Genomic DNA, 16,528 nt, shown 5'->3' on the forward strand with positions numbered 1-16,528 from the left:
CCACTCTGCCACCGCCCGTCGCTACCCACACGCATTTGGTAGAGGCAACAACTGTTTCAGCTGCTTCTTAAATGCTGCTGCTGTCGCTGCGGACGCCTCAGTTGGTCGCGGGACTGCGTTGCCGTTAGTTCGTGCCCAGCATTTTGGAAGCGAACGGAACAGCCTTTCAGACTGTGCTTCATACAAAACATTTATTTTTTTCTAGTGCTATTTGGCAGTTACTGTTACTGTTGCTGTTGCTCCTGTTGTTGTTCTTGTTGTTGTCATCCGTTGCTGTTGCGCCGTGCAGCATGCAACGCTTTTGGCGCGCCTAGTTTGAAAATTGTTGTTAACCGTTGTGTAAATTGTGTGCGGCTCCGGTGTGTCAAATGTAAGTCTCTGTACTCTGTGTTGTTGTATGTTGCACGTTCCTTATCAACCGTCGCATATTGACGCATTAATCACAAGCTGGGAAATTGATTCCAATTGCGCATCTGCTGCCTCGATAAGCATCATAAACACTAATAATACACATAAAAAAAAAAAAAAAAAAAAAAAGAAAGAGAAAAACTAAATGAAAAGAAGAATAAATAAATATATAATAATAACAAAAACCTGTCCAGCAGTAGCCCATGCCAATGGGGCAACGTGTGCCACGATAAGAGAACAGTGGACAACAGGTGCTCCACAATCTGAATACCAAATATCACATTAATCCCCCATTCAAAATAATTGATAGGTTCGGAATATAATATATATACATATAATTATAGAGCGGGTCTTAAAAAAGAAGTTTCTGAACTAAAGTTAATCTCACTCAAAAAAGAGTTTAAATGCAACTTGAAAATTGAATTGGATTTTATTTGAGTTTTTTTTTTTGGTATTTAACATTGTATTTTATTAACATATTTGTCTTCTTCGTTTTTGTGGAGATGTTTTATTTTATTTGATTATAAATGTAATAGATTCAAATTAAATTTTTATATTAGCTTTAAGTATACCATTTAATATTATTTTTAAAATAAATAATTTCATATTATATAGATATTTTGTTTTATCTTTTATTAGAAATTCCTGAAACTAAAATGCTTCCCAAATTTTGGCTTTTTATTTTTTATAAATTGGTTAATTATCTATTCCTATTAGTAAGATAGCAGAAAGAAAGCATTTATTAATTTCCATTTTAAAAACCTTAACTTTAGGTCAACTACACGCATCCTCTAAGGCATTTTTCTAATTTATAAATACCAAACATGCGAGAATCTATTCAAACTAGCTTTAAGTAAACTTCAACCTTTTGTAGGGCCTTTCCGTTTACTACAAATTTAAATTGGAAACAAATAAGATTTTTCAATATATATTCAATCCAACAAAAAAGTTAATGCTTTAAGTTGATTTTAATAGTTTTTGATGGAACTCTATGTAGATGGATTCTCATTAATTTGATGGCAAATTTAACTGTCTTATCAGTCAAGCTGGCAATTCGAGCGATATTTGTGCTCAAATTCCGTTTGATAAATTGCCAGGCAATGCGAGAATTTTCACGGTCAGTCGGTCAATCAATTAGACATTATCGAGTGCATTTTAAAGCAATTTGTTGCCAGCGTGGATCTAGGAGGTGGGTGGAGGGAGGGGAGGGGGGGTGTTGGGGGCGTGGTTATATGGTGAAAACTGTTGCTATTATTGCTCATGTGGGACTAGGGATGTGTGGGTGGATCCCACGAATTTTGCTGCTGGCGTTTGGTTAGAAAATGTGGCTATAAATGTGACACTAAGTTAATAAATTTATGGCCAAAACACACCCAACTGATATGTTCGCTGCGTGTGTGTGTGTGTGTGTGTGTGATTGTTGTTTGCTGCTAATTTTTTTTTCTTTGTCCATGTGTGTTCGGCTTTGACACGACACCGTTGCGGACATCAGCAAGGCGGATGCCAAAAAGTCGAGAATTGCCTTCGTGTGTGTGTGTGTGTGTGTGTGTGTGTGACGTTGGCATATTAATAATATTTTTATTGGCCGCTTATTTGCCTTTAGTGGCCGAGCTGTGTCTGCCTCCGTGTGTGCGCGCGCTAAATACTGTACTAATTTGGGGCTGGCAAGTACAATCGCCCACCAAGTTGTGACCTCCTTTAATTAATAAATGTGCGCGCCGATAACACAAAACAAGAAATGGTTAATAAAATCAAAAAGCATGCAAAACAAAAGAGCAAAAAAAAAAAAAAAAAAAAAAAAAAAAAAAAAAAAACCAAACGTTAATTATATAAAGGAAGGAAAATCAATTTTCCCAGCATTTTGTTTTTGTTTTTTGTTGGCGCGTTTCAGTTTGGGGCAGGTCTCAGATGCTGCTTATGATGTGTCTGAGTTTCAGTCAGCTGTTTATAATGTATGGATTTCTATTAAAGCCAATGGCAAAAACTGATCTCATTGAATATGCATGTGCTTCAAGGAAATTTGGCTGAAAGCATTCGCAGGTGTCAGGATCTGCGTCTCCTCGCGCTTAGTCTGACAAATTGCATATCAAATATTCATAAATTATTGGTAATTTTTTATGGAAACAAGCACAGCTGCTGGCTGACTACGGCCGTTGATTATGAGCGGTCGTAGCCGATGGCGTAATACTCGTTCAAAGTTCATTTAGAGCTGGCAATATGCTTGAAATGTGTTAATTTATATACATAGGTGTATATCAGAGCTATGCTCCACAAAAGAGTCTAGACGCTAAAACCCATTTGCATTTGGTTCTGGCTGATAATCGAAATAATGCTTTACATTTTGCGTAGAGTCATAAATGTATATTTGAAATATAATCATTAGCATTCATATCAAAGGAATGCGAGCATTAATGTCAAGTTATTTATACTTTACTATGCTACACTTATTAGATATGCGAATGGCAGGGCCTTGGCACATGAAATCAATTTTTCTACACGATTTATACATATTCAATGTTTAGTGTTATATTGATCTCCAGTTCAGGGAAATTGGTTGAAGTTTGACAGCAATTGAAACGTGCAAATGTTAGTATATGATCAGCAGTTGTAATATCGTTTGATTTCTATAGAAGTTCAGTTTCCATAGTTTGTTCATTATCTAAATGCAAAGCATGAAAAGTTTTAATTGTACTACACATAATTTAATTTAATTGGGAGTTTATAATATTATATGTTATCATTATCTGTTTTTATATATTATTTTTTATTCTATTAAGTGTAGAACCTGTACATCACAAATATAATGCTTAAAAAAATTGACGAATATACTGAGAGCAAAAGGTTCTATTGAAGAGTCTAAGCAGAGGCATTTATACTGGGTTACTGTAGAAATATTTGCTTAAGCTATAGAATAAGTAGAAATTTGATAGTAAGCATGTAAGCACAAGAAAGAAGTAAACGATTTGAAATGAAAGTGCATTTACTTTAGGTTTGCGCTCAAAAGTATGCTACATTTTTTGCATTTGCGAATTGCATTGCCGTTACTCTAAAACCATAGGCTCGACTTATAGCTACATCAATTGGATTTACAACTTAAACATTTAATTGGAAATGTGGAATGTTTCAATTGTTCTGCAGAAACAGACTGAAAATGTGCAAAACTTTGAAATGGAGAAATTTATTAAATCACGTTTGCTCTAGACATTTGTTGCTACAAATACGGTTTTTATTGTGGCTTTTGGTAGCTGTGTGGCCCTCAGAGAATTTCAGCCAAGGTTGACGAGCATTTAGAGACAATTAGCTAGGAATGTAGTAAGTCGACTCGTTGCTGTTGTGTGGATAAGCGGCAATAGATACAGTTTTAATTCCAAGCAGAGCAAATATTGTCAGAAATTAATAGTGCCAGCAACACAAACAACGGCACAAAGGTGATGTCTACATACATATACTCGTATATGTGTATCTACAGTTGTTGCTCTGTATGTGTGGCACATTAAGAAAACCCCTCTCTGCATACAGCTGAAACTCCAAAGCCGACTTAAGCAGAGATTTGCCGCAGATACTTTGATGCCGCTTTGAGGAATGCAGCAATAAAAATGCCCGACCAGAACGAGGGCCGATGCTCCAGTGTAAGCGGCTAATAGCGTTAGTTACTTAGTGGAGTCATTTGACCAGCCTGACGATGGAGCTCAGAGCCACACACACACACACACAGACACACAGCCAGGCAAAATGTGTGAGAGTGTTAGTGTGTGATTGTAATGCACATAAATTTACAGAAGTTCATTTTTGTGTAGCGCGTAAATCTTTACATAAATCTCTCATTTCGCCGGGTCATATGAGGCCCGAAAAAGAGAAACAGTACAAGTCATAGTGCCTCGGCGGGGAGTCATCGACTAGCCGATGACCTGGCAATCAAATTGCTGTCAATGAATATTAATACTGTAAGAAATTGTGAATTAATCTGTGAACTACTTCATATTATAGACATCAATCAAAGTTGAGTATTAAACATTATGACTTTCTTCAACGTACAACATGTGAGAGTCAGTGCTGCACCTAGCATTGGCTACAGGGTATACAACAAAATCACTGCATACAAAATCGCTTGAAGGAAACGAAAAGATAAACAAAGCATAACGGTAATACACACACAGTCAAATGGAAGGAAAAAACAAATTACATATATGTACATATGTATGCATGCACACATGCATGCACACATATTCACACACAGTCAGCTATATACATATGTATGTATGCGTAGCTTATATTATACCCTCATATGGCACTTAACTGAGCAGAGGAAGTCGGGACCATGCGATGTTAGACATAATTTCGTTTTCGTTTTTGGTGTTTTTTTTTCCTTTTCTTGTGCTCAGGGTCTGTCACTTTTTAGCTATATGTATCTGCTGTGAGTGTGTGGGAGTAAGATTGTGTGTGTTTGTCTTGGGTTGAAAGGTCGTTGACAATGGTGAAACAACTGAAAATTTATGGTTTGACATTAAGGAAATTTAATCGATTCGTTGCAGCACGTGGTTGAACCATTTAGCCCCTCGCCCCTCAACCTTCGACCCTCGCCCCTCGCTACAAGCCCCCACACCCCATGTCCCCCACACACACTCCCTATTCAAATACGTCATGAGAGACTGCGTGGCATTCGTGCCGTTGCCTGCATAGGTAGGACTATTACGATTACATAGACAACAAGGTAGAGTCAAGCCTGGAAACCTCTGCCTCTCGCTCACAACCACGCCTCACGCCCACACCCACGCTGCCCACTCTAGCAGCTGCCGTTGCCGTTGCCGTTGCCGGCAGAGCACGCGTCATAAAAACCTTCTCATATGTATGCCCACGTCTACCTTATGAAAATTTCCTTAATGAAAAAACGTTGACTATAATTAATTTGCCAAGTGAAATTGTGAATACTCTGCGAGGCTCTGGAAAATTTAAAGCTATTGGTAATTATAAAATGTTGCAACTGATCTAAGCTCGATTCTCAGTTTCCTTCATTTTCTGCTGTCTTCACATACCTCGTGCGTCGTTTTCCAACACTGTTGCTACTGCTCTAAGGTATCTATGCATATATAAATAAAACATATTGCAATTTTTAGCTATGCCCAGATGCCGTTATCAACATAACCAATTGCCTAGCTTGATTTCTGTTCTATATAGGATTAGCATAGTACAATAAGTCGTATACATAAATAGAGAGAGAGAGAGAGAGAGAGAGAGAGAGAGAGAGAGAGAGAGAGAGAGAGAGAGAGAGAGAGTAACAAACAGTTAGCGATAGGCGCTATGCTCGACGGGTTAGGGTATTCGTACATGTGTTTACATTCACAAAAAGCAAACTGAGTGAAAAGTTTGGCCAGTGGAAGATTTTTACTGTGCGTGTGTAAATTATTTCTGATCTTGTTTGTTGTTGTTGCTGCTGTTGCAATTTAAATGCCTGTTGCTGTGGCTGTCAATTAAAAATATTGTTAATGGTCTTGTCTGCTCCTGCTGCTGCTGCTGCTGCTGCTGCTCCTGCTGTTGTAATAAAGTTTTCCACGCCCATAAAAAAGACTTTGAAAACAATTCGGAATTGAATATGTAAATGAAAAGCGCGGATAAAGCTATATTTGTGTTTTTTTTTCCTAATTTATTATATATTTTTAATTATTATTATCGCACATTGCGAATGATTTACCAATGCCATTTTCAATAAATAAACTTGTTAATGTCTGCTCTAGATAAAACAGAATAATCAAATAAAAATACATATTACATAAATAAATAAATATACATACATATATTAAAAATTTACTTTGTATAACGGAAGTTGATTATTTTTTAATTTCTTCGTATTATTTTTTTTTTTTGCATTTGTGCTTGAAAAAGTGCACTAGTCGGGAGTGCTTGACTGATATATACCCTGCATACTGCATACTGACTCACACTGACTGAATATTCATTGTTCACTTTGTTGTATACATGCATATATATATGTACATATAGATAAAAGAACATTCACACACACACACTTACACTCAGCCATCGTTTATTGCGCAGCTCTAGTGCATGCGGCATTATTATGGAAAATTAATTATTGAATAACTTTTGTTCTAGATGCACTTGCGTTCTTAATGAAATGTTCAGTGCATAATAACAACATCCGCATGTGGGTGTGGCAAGTGCCAAAGTTGTGCTGCCATACGAAATATGATATTATTTTTTAATTAAGTCCAGGTATCCATCGAAATATTCATAATGTGTGCACTCATCATTGGAATCTAGATAGTATATTTCAAAGTAACTCTCGTGGTATTCAAATTACGCCCAAAATATCAGATAGAATGAATGAAATTTATATATGTATATATAAAATATTAAAAATATAAATTTTTGAATTGGATTGGGAATTTATTGGAATTTTGTATGTATGTTGGACAGGAATATAGATTTACCACTCCAGATTTTTTTAAATTTTATTTATTTATTTTTTTCAATATTTTTTTAATTTTAATATATTGTAACTTTGTTTTTATAGACTCAGACTGTAGCGAATGCATATTAAATCAAGGCTTTTTTTTATACCCGTTATATTCCACTTTCGTTTCAAGTCCAATTCCTATGACACTTAAATGTAATTTAAATATCAAGTATCTCACATCATTTGTACATACATACATTTGTCAACTAAATGCAGACGTGAAAACAAATCTAATCATAATTTATTTTGCTTTCGTAATTAAGTTTATTCCATTTGCCTCTAGCGAAAACTATGCCATGAGATGTTGCAAAGACTTGTAATAGATGTATATGTATGTATATTATGTAAATATATAAATGCCAGCAATTGAAGCACTCTGGCAGCCATTTGTCAGCTGGGCCGATGCGGACAGTGCGAGCACATTGAGCGTAGGGACTGAAAGGACTCTCGGATGTTAATCATCAGTTGGCTTATTAGATTGGTGCGCAGCCTGGCGCATGGAAGTGTTGAGTGCTGCCATTTGCAAAGTAGTGAGTGCCAAAATATATCGCACATCGAACGACAAAGCGGCAAACGGCAGCTTGTCAGCTAATAGAGCCAAAATTAGCTACGCTAATTGAATTAGTCGCATGGCAGCTACGACAGCCCTCCAAGCCAAGCCTAGCCAAGCCTAGCCAAGCTCATGCCATCTCAGTTTCATTTAGCATCTTAAGCTCTCCCGTTTCCCTTCACTCTGCCGCTGGGGTACTCGACGCAGCTGAGCCTGAGCTGCTTCTGGCTGGTTGGCAATTAGCCTGTAGCCTTGCTTCAATTTCAAGCCTTTTAAAATTTTGGGCGTCCGCAAATCGTTTGCTTTTACTTATGCTTTCGCTTTAGCTCCTCCCGCTCTACTGCTCCTATCTCTCTCTCTCTCTCTCTCTCTCTCGCTCTCTTCACTTCTCTGGCACTCTAATTCAAATGAACTCATTAAACTTAATGAATAACAGCGTTGTGGCATTAAAAAATGATGGCAGCCAGTCATTTGATGGGCTTAAAACTGATGCCGTAGCCGCGACACAAAGTTAACTCAAATTGAGGCCCAGATGCAGCTGTTCTTAAAAACGCAAACGCCCTTGCCAGAGTTGTTAGCGAAAACTAACTCTTCATTAGAATTTCAATTAACAGAGAGCACTTTGCGACCTTCCCATATACATATGCAATATTGGAATATTTCTGGCGCACGGCAGCTCAGAGAAATTGGTTTTTGTTTTTGGCGAAATTGCGTTGAATGCTTTTGTGAAAACATTTAGCAAACAACAACAGCAACAACAACAACACCAACAGCTATCGCCCATAGCTGCTTTTATCACTTACAAACTGTTTGTTTCGCGCACACCCAACTGGGCGTGACTATAACGCCCCCATTTGGGGCCCGTCTTGCGCAGGTGTAAATTTCAACCGCAAGCGCAGCACCCCTCACACCCTCTCGCCCGCGAAGCCATCAAGATGGTCGCACGCGCTGACTGTTTTCAATTGTGCGACAGCAGCGACTTTAACTTCATCAATAGTCGACGCACGCCTAAGATGGGCTGAGGAAATGGGCTTAGAATTGGGAATGGGAATGTCAATGGGACAGCAATGGGTTGGGACTGGGACTGTGAGTGGGGCGATGGTGCTGGAGCTGAAGCTCGAACTGGGGCTGGGGTTGGGCTGGGCATGATGCCTCAGAAGGGTTGTCCAATTTGGCTGCTCTGGCAGCCCTACAGCTGTTGTTGCTGCTCAATATTTCATTTTCGGCTGCCTACTTGAGCACTTCAAACGCATCAAAAGCGAATTTCGTAGAACACTTTCCGGTACGGGCACCGAACTAAGTGAAACCTCACGCAACTCATTTTCTTGAGGAATACCAGACGAGCGCTGAACTGAAATTTAAATGGGTATAGTAGTCCCACATGTGTGTGTGTGTGTGTGTGTGTGTGTGTGCGTGTGTGTGAATGTGAGCGTGAGAGTGCGTCTGCAGATATATTCATTAAGTCTGAACGCTGCTCTTCTCGGAAAATATGCAAGGCTTTTGATTGCCTTTTCTGATTACGAGAAGCGGATTATTGGCGCAAAATTTCAGTAAAATCGAAGTAAATTTCGAAGCTTTACAAGTTCAAATCTATTACGATTTGACACAAACGGTGAAAGCCCACACGCAATTAATAAAAAAAAAATTGAAATTAAATATCTTTAAAATAATTTTATTTGAATTTTACAACTAAAAACAAAAAAAAAAAAAAAAAAAAAAAAATAAATAAATAAATAAATAAATAAAAAATAAATAAAAAAAATGAATAAATAAAAAAATAATACAAAATAAATAAAATAATATTCTTACAATTTTTTACTATGTGAAAAATCTACTTTTTTAATAAAATATTTTTATAAATATTTGTAATTTTTTGAAGACTTGGAAAATGAATTCAAATTTAAAAAAAATGATTAAAGTATTTTATATAGTGTCTAAAATATCACAAAAATATATTTAGAGTAATTTTTTTTTTTTTTTTTTTTTTTGTAGTTGAAAAAATTTGGATATTTTAGAAAGTTTTCAAATAATATTCAATATTAAAATTTTATATTATATAATAAATGTAGTAAATATTTATAAACTTTTCTGTTTTGGCCAAGTTAAGGCTTAGAGCTTTGGCTGACTTTAAAAATGTTGTTGACTATGTTGCCAACATGCATTGAGCTAAATCCGCTTAGGCAGGAATTATTTATTCGCTTGCTGTTCGTTATGCATTAGAGCATTGATTTTTTATGTTTGTATCTCTATATATATATTTTTATATATTTATTCAATACGATATTTACAACTTGGTGTTTTGTCAATTTTCAGGCAATCTTATTAAAGCCGACATAGGGTAAATTATTTTCACTGCCGTGGAAGACAAACAGAAAGAACACAGTTTAGGGAATGAAATGTTTACAGATAAATGATAGTAGGAAATTTGATAGATTTTAAGTTGAATTCCGCTTCAGTAGGTCTTGAGGGTGTTGACATCTGAGTCTTTTCCCTAGACGCGTAGCTAGGCTGTTTGGGTGGGTGTTGGGCAATGTTTCGTTAGCTGAACAGCTTTGAGGCAATTATTTAAAGTTTTCTCATAGCATAATTAAAGACTTGTTTACTAAAAGATTCCCCTTGTTCGCTAAAGAACACAAGTGCAAATTTCTGGCTGCTCCAGACGCTGTTCGCTGTCAGCCTGTCATGTGTCGGTGGCAATGATTATGTAATTTGCACATAATGCATACGCAGCGTCTGCTTTAAAATGAATATATGAGGGAAATTAAAAACCCTGTCACCTACTGTGGGTGCCTTTTCTTTTCTTTTGTTATTTCATTATAGACAGTGTAGCTGTCGTTGTTGCTGTTGTTGTTGCTGTCGCTGTTGCTGTTGCTGTTGCCATCGTTGCCATCGTTAATTTGGCGACGCATTTCGCACTCAGCTTCAGACCTGAAATGGGCGCACTTCATTTTTAATGGCAATTTATTAGGCAACATCTTCACTTTTGCCTTTGCCTGGCAATTAATTCGGCGCATTTATTATGTCGCGTCTCTTTTTAATCTGACAAATTGGTGACTAATATACCCGGCTCTAATACATGAGCGCAGCAGATAAAATTTAAATGAGATTGCAGAACGCAATCCTGCTGCGTCCTTGTTTCGCTTAACTCATGATAAAAAAAGAAGCAAAATATGAAAACAAAAAAAAAATAGAACAACAAAAAAGAAAAACAAAATAAAATGCGCGTTTGGTGCTTTTGTTACTGTTGCCGCCTGACCCCAAAAATGCAAATGTGTTCGACATTCATCGTTTTACGGCCCAAAACACAAAAGCGTAAACAAACCAACAGCTCATACAAAAAGTATTCGCACCGTTTGCGTACATAAATGTCTGAGCCGCCAGCATCCTCAGCTCGCCTGCCCGCCCGCTGCAGTCCCACTAAGTTCAAGGATATCGAAGCGTCAGCGCATTGAAAACAAGCAGCGAGCAGCGAGCGGCGCTGCGAGCTGGAAACCGAGTCAAGGTAACTTAGCACCCAGGTCAAAAGCCAAGCGCACAGTCACTAAACTCGGCTCTGAATCACTCGCTCTGGCAGGCGCCCAGTCAGATTGTCACTCACAGCAGACAATGCAAGCTAAAGGGTATGACAGCCATCAAATACTCTTTAGTTGAGCTTCTAGAAAAGCTCAAAGTTTTCTTCTCTCCACTTTTCCCTAGCAGTTGTGCTGTTTGACATTCGTGAAATGTCATGTCACAATTATGTAATTAAATAATGTAATCACGTTTCGCTGCTATTACAATGCCATTCACTTAACATGGGCATGCGTTGTTAATAAGAGCTAATATTTCAGCTTGATATAATTTGCAGTATATTACTTAACATACTGTTCATTGTACAGAATTTTACTTACATAACATAAGTTGACTATGACGTATTTTACAGAATGTTATTTGCTTAGAATATGTTGTCATATATTGTGCAGCATATTACTTAGAATAGGTTCACTATTAAATATGCAACACAATTTTACTTAACATATGTTTACTATATATTCTATATAGCTTTACTTAACATATGTTAGCTAAAAAACATTGTGCAGAATGTTACTTACTTAGCATAGGTTCCCTAATAATTTCACTGCATTTTATTTAACATATGTTAACTATTTTATTTTCTATTTAATTTTACTTAAGTTAATTAGCTAACTAGTTAACATATGAACTATAATACATTGTACAGAAACTTACTTAAATAACATGATTTGACAGAATGCCACTTAACATAAACAATCATTTATTGTACAGAAGGTTACATAACATAAGCAATCATGTATTCGACATAATGCTACTTACTCAACATATGTTGCATATTATCTAATATACAGAGTCTTAAAAATTATTGTCCGGAATGTAACTTATCTTACATACATTTTCTTTACAATGCTAGCTTGACTTTAACTATACCTAAACGTTTATGTTAACTGCTTACAAATTGTGTAAGTTTTGCAGTTATGTGAAGCCTTATAACTTTTATTAGATTTCTTGAATGTGTTTTGCGGCTGGCTCGCTTAATAATTCAGTCGATTACTGAGAGTTGAGAAGTCATTCTTACTTCTGGGCATACGCTTGATTCACTTGCATTGTTCAACCCAACTCGACTGGTTTCCCAGCTGGCTGCAAAGCTACCAGCTGTCATAGATTTCAGAAATCAAATTTCGAGCGTAGCATGGGGCGACCTATGCAAATGAATTGGCGAGCATGTGGGCCAACATTTGGCTTAGATTGGGATTCGTGCAGCGGCAAACATAATCAATGGGCTCGTCTCTGGAGACGGGTCGCCAGCAATTAGTGGTAACCACTGCCCCATGAGATTGTCAGGCATTTCAATTACAATTTCAATTTCTGCGCAAATTCGCAATTAGTCAAGTCTTCTTTCGGGCCTCAGCCATTCGCAGACAGCCGACCCCATTTGGTGCCACTTGCGGCCAGTGCCGCAAATAATCATACGCAACGTTAAACATTTCCAATGCCTAAGCGAAGCCGCAGTCGTTACATTTGAGCTCTTAGTGCTTGGGGCTCTGGCGATTTGATTATGGTCATGTCTTTATCTTCGAGCAAATAGATATAAAACAACTGCACTTACACTAGAGACACCAGAGCAGCAGTCGCGCGACGAGTCCTGGCCACAGGCCATTGACCAAAATCAATGCAGAGTGTTTGGTATCATTTCTTCAAAAAGTGTTCGACAGTCAGCTTTCGACAATTTTGTATAAAATTCATGTCTCTTTGAATTTTTGTTGCTATTGACAATTGCTTGCGGCGTGGGCGGGAGTCAATGGGGGAGGCACTGGCATGGGCAGGGGCAGGGGCTGCGTGTTAGTGATTTGTTGAAAATCGCAGCGCGCCCGCAAGTCAATGACCGAAGACGGGCGGCTCGGCCCAGTCGAGCCAAGTAGAAACTGAAGCTATAGAGAAAGCAAGCAAACGAGCGGCCCTCCCATGCGCCACTGCAGCAGTGGGCGTGCCGCAAGGCGTTGCAGCATTGGGCTCAACGGTCGCATAGACATAGAGCCATAGACATGCACAGAGACAGAGACATAGACACTGACACAGACACAGACACAGACATGGCCATAGATACACTTAGACGGAGGCAAACACAAGCGCAGGCCGATGCCAACGCCAGTGCTCTTTGACTGCATACTCGAGTTGAAACTTGTCAATTTGTAGAGGCGCCCGTCCACTGGGCAACCCGCTTCAGCTGGTGTCTTTGCGCTTTTATAGTTTTCTTGTTACTCAATAAAGAAACAGCATTGCAAAAGCAGCAAAAGCAAAGCAGCAAAATCAAATTAAACGAAAAGCTGCCACAGTGCAGGCAACTAGCGAATGCTCTCACCAAAACTGGAATGCTTAGCTTATCTATTGTTACGATTGATATCATAAAGGGTTGGCTCTCCCCTTTGTGTTTATAAAATTGTTTTTAGTATCAATAATCGATCATTATCATCGACCTTAAATATTTTCGACTGGTCTTAGGAAAAGGCAAATATTTTACTTATCTATTGCTCATAAGCTACAACTATCTGGGGAACTATCGCCAGTATAGATAATAGATTATTGTAGTTGGCATTAAAAACTATCGAATGCTTCTAAGCTAAGATTGATGCCCTGAAAAGCTGTCTGTGATCCAACGGTATCTCAATAACTACCGATAGTCGATAATCATCGATATTGGCATCACTATCGAAATAGTTTACGCCATAGCACTAACCATAGAACTCATAGACCGGACACGCAGTGCAAAGTATATTGCACACTTTTTTTTCGAGCGTTGCATCCCACACAGCTTCGTACTTGTTCGGCCCCTCACTTAGAGGTTCGGGCTACGAAAATATACGGAAGCACGATCATTTCGTGTTCTATGGTTAGTGGCCATAGTTAATTCATAATCTGTTAATCGTAGACAACTTTGTATAGTAATATCGAATTTAATTTAATTGAAAACAGTATATGAAGAACTATCGATAATCGATAACCACTATCGACACTATTATGATATAAGTCAGCTCGTAATCTACTTATTGTATGTAAACAATTTTGCATAGTAAAATCTAATTTCATTTATTTGAAAACACTATCGATACTCGATATCGATAATCGATAATTACTATCGACACCATCGAAATACTTTACCCTCTAGTCAATTCATAATCTGTTTGTTTATTGTACACCATTTTTTGTTACAAGAATCTAATTTGATTTAATTGAAAATGATTGTGGACAAGCGAATTCGGATTATCCATGAAAGCATTTATAGACCTCGTGTGTGAGAGTAGAGGAAAAATCAGTGCTTAAACTGCTGTGAGTGTTGCGCAGCAGTTGATCAACCATCGGCTTGCAAAATCAATTTCCGCTCAGGGTTTGGCGTTAAGCACAGGCAACAGCCAAGACATAAGAAAGCCAACTGGAACTGGATGAGGAGCGGGAACGGGAACGGGAACGGGAACGGGAACGGGAACTGGAAGAGGAACGGGAACGGGAATAAGAATGAGTTTAAGCACATAAAGGACATGGAAATGGGAAAAGTAATACGAATGGGAATGAGATTGGGAGTGCGAATAAGTATAAGTATAAGTATCAGAATGAGGATGAGGATGAGCATGAGAATGAGAATGAGAATGAATGGAAGCACCAATGTAATTACTTTGAGTGCCATAAATGCTCCACAATTGGAGATAACAGAGGTAGGGAGAGGGGATGGGAAGCAGGGGGAGCTTGGACGAAAGGTTGGCAAAGTTAGGTTTGTCTGTCTACTTATGCAGAAAAGTATGCAATTATAGCCACGCACCCTATTTGGGCGAAAGGCGGGGCCAAAGCAGCTGGATCGGGTGCACGGCGCAACTGTTGCGCTGACACCGACGACGACAATTGCGATGGCTGCTCTGTTGCTCAGTGTGTAAATTGGCTTGATTGGCACTATTAAAATAATTAGCTTGACTTCATACCGTTCCGCCCATACCTCCTCCATACCTCACGTGCCCTAACCAATTTGCATATACCCAGGCGGCGTGGCACACACCTAGCTTCCTTTTAGCATTTTGTTTCTCTTTTTTTTTTTTTTTTTTTTTTTTTTTTTGCGGTTTGCATACGCTCAAATGAATTAATTGCGCAATTAGGGTAGAGCTTATCTATGAACAAGTGAACCGAACTACATCTGTAATTGGCTCCCTCGCCGGTCCACTTCCTCCCCCAGATCGGGGCAACGACTGGCCATTATATCGAAGACTCGTCCACATATGCACACGGATAGTTCCATCCGCCGTCCAGTAAGAAATACGAGCTTATATACATTACTAAATATACCATATACTGTTAGACAACAGAAATGTTTAATTTCCACGCATGCAGCGAGTCGAGCGTGATTGTGGAGCACCGCGTGTTGAGCTTATTTAACGTACAATTTGCTAAGCGTTTTCCATGGAAATGTACTTAGGTGAGCTGCCGTCTATAAATGAAGATCGCATATTAGCAGCAAGCAACATAGCTTTTCGCTTACCAAACAGTGGCTGTCCAACTGTAGCAGCTGAGCCAATGACTTGCAAACTGTTCTAGTTATAAATTTAAATGAATTGCTCGAGCGTGACATGAAAATTCAAACACTTTAGCCAAGGTCAGAGCCGGACAAACTTTATTAGAAGCGCTGCACAGACGGACGGACAGATGGACAGCGTCTGGCATAACCTCCGCACTCTTACAGATTGAGCTAAACTATCGAGAGACGAGATGTCGATAAAGTTTGAGCAAACGTACTCACATGCAAGAAATAAACAAGTATTTAATAAGAGAACTTGTGACGAGATGGTTCCTATGGCATCGACGAGCAAGGGCAAAATAAAGTTTCCTCTGAAAGTCTACTACTTTGGATAGAAAGAGATGAAATTAGATAGAATGAGATGGCTTTAGATGGAAATACGAAAATTGCATGGTAAAATATATATAAATACAGCTTCGGTGGGTTCTAAGAAGCATTATAGGGTCAGCCGAAGGAAAAGTTGATTATTGAGAAAGGCTTGGCAGCTTACACAACTCGATAACCAATCGCAGAACTCAAATTCCAAGAGAAATAACAGACTGTCACATTATCGGATACACTTGTTGTGCGTTGCATAAGCCATAAGTGGATGTGGGACGCAGCTGAATGGCAAACAGTCAAAGTCGATGCCAATTTTCAGGGATAATATGTTCAAAATTAAATGGTCATAAACTGCTCGAGAGCGAGAGAGACACGCACAGAAGGCACAGGGCCACAGTGCAGGGCTACAGAGAGAGATAGATTGGGAGTGGCAACATCTGGAAATCTTGTGGCTTCAAGTTCAATCGAAAATCCCGCAAAAGGCAGCCAATGTCATAAAAATTCCTGTGTGCGGTTGGAGCTGTTAACTGAAATTAAAGTCTCAAGCCCTTAAAAGTCAATTGGTAAAACATAAACAGGGGCACGTACACATACCTACACATGCATATCCATATAAAATGGATAGACAAAGTGCGCGCAAATATTTTTTATAGTCATAAGCCAGCGAAAGGCCAACGAGCAGTAAAAAGGTAAAAAGGAAATGTTC

At 38.4% G+C, this 16,528-nt stretch overlaps 1 protein-coding gene across 1 annotated transcript in view; it reads left to right on the forward strand.

The window, feature by feature from the left end:
* The first annotated feature begins 83 nt into the window (after nucleotides 1–83).
* Nucleotides 84–16,528, forward strand: part of LOC6584191 — a 55,482-nt gene continuing 39,037 nt past the window's right edge. Inside the window, exon 1 of the mRNA XM_002009811.4 lies at nucleotides 84–370. The gene's annotated coding sequence lies outside the window, so the exon portion shown is untranslated. The remainder of the gene's footprint in view (nucleotides 371–16,528) is intronic.

Source organism: Drosophila mojavensis, unplaced genomic scaffold (genome assembly GCF_018153725.1).
Source record: "Drosophila mojavensis isolate 15081-1352.22 unplaced genomic scaffold, ASM1815372v1 contig_136, whole genome shotgun sequence".
Lineage (NCBI taxonomy): Eukaryota > Metazoa > Arthropoda > Insecta > Diptera > Drosophilidae > Drosophila > Drosophila mojavensis.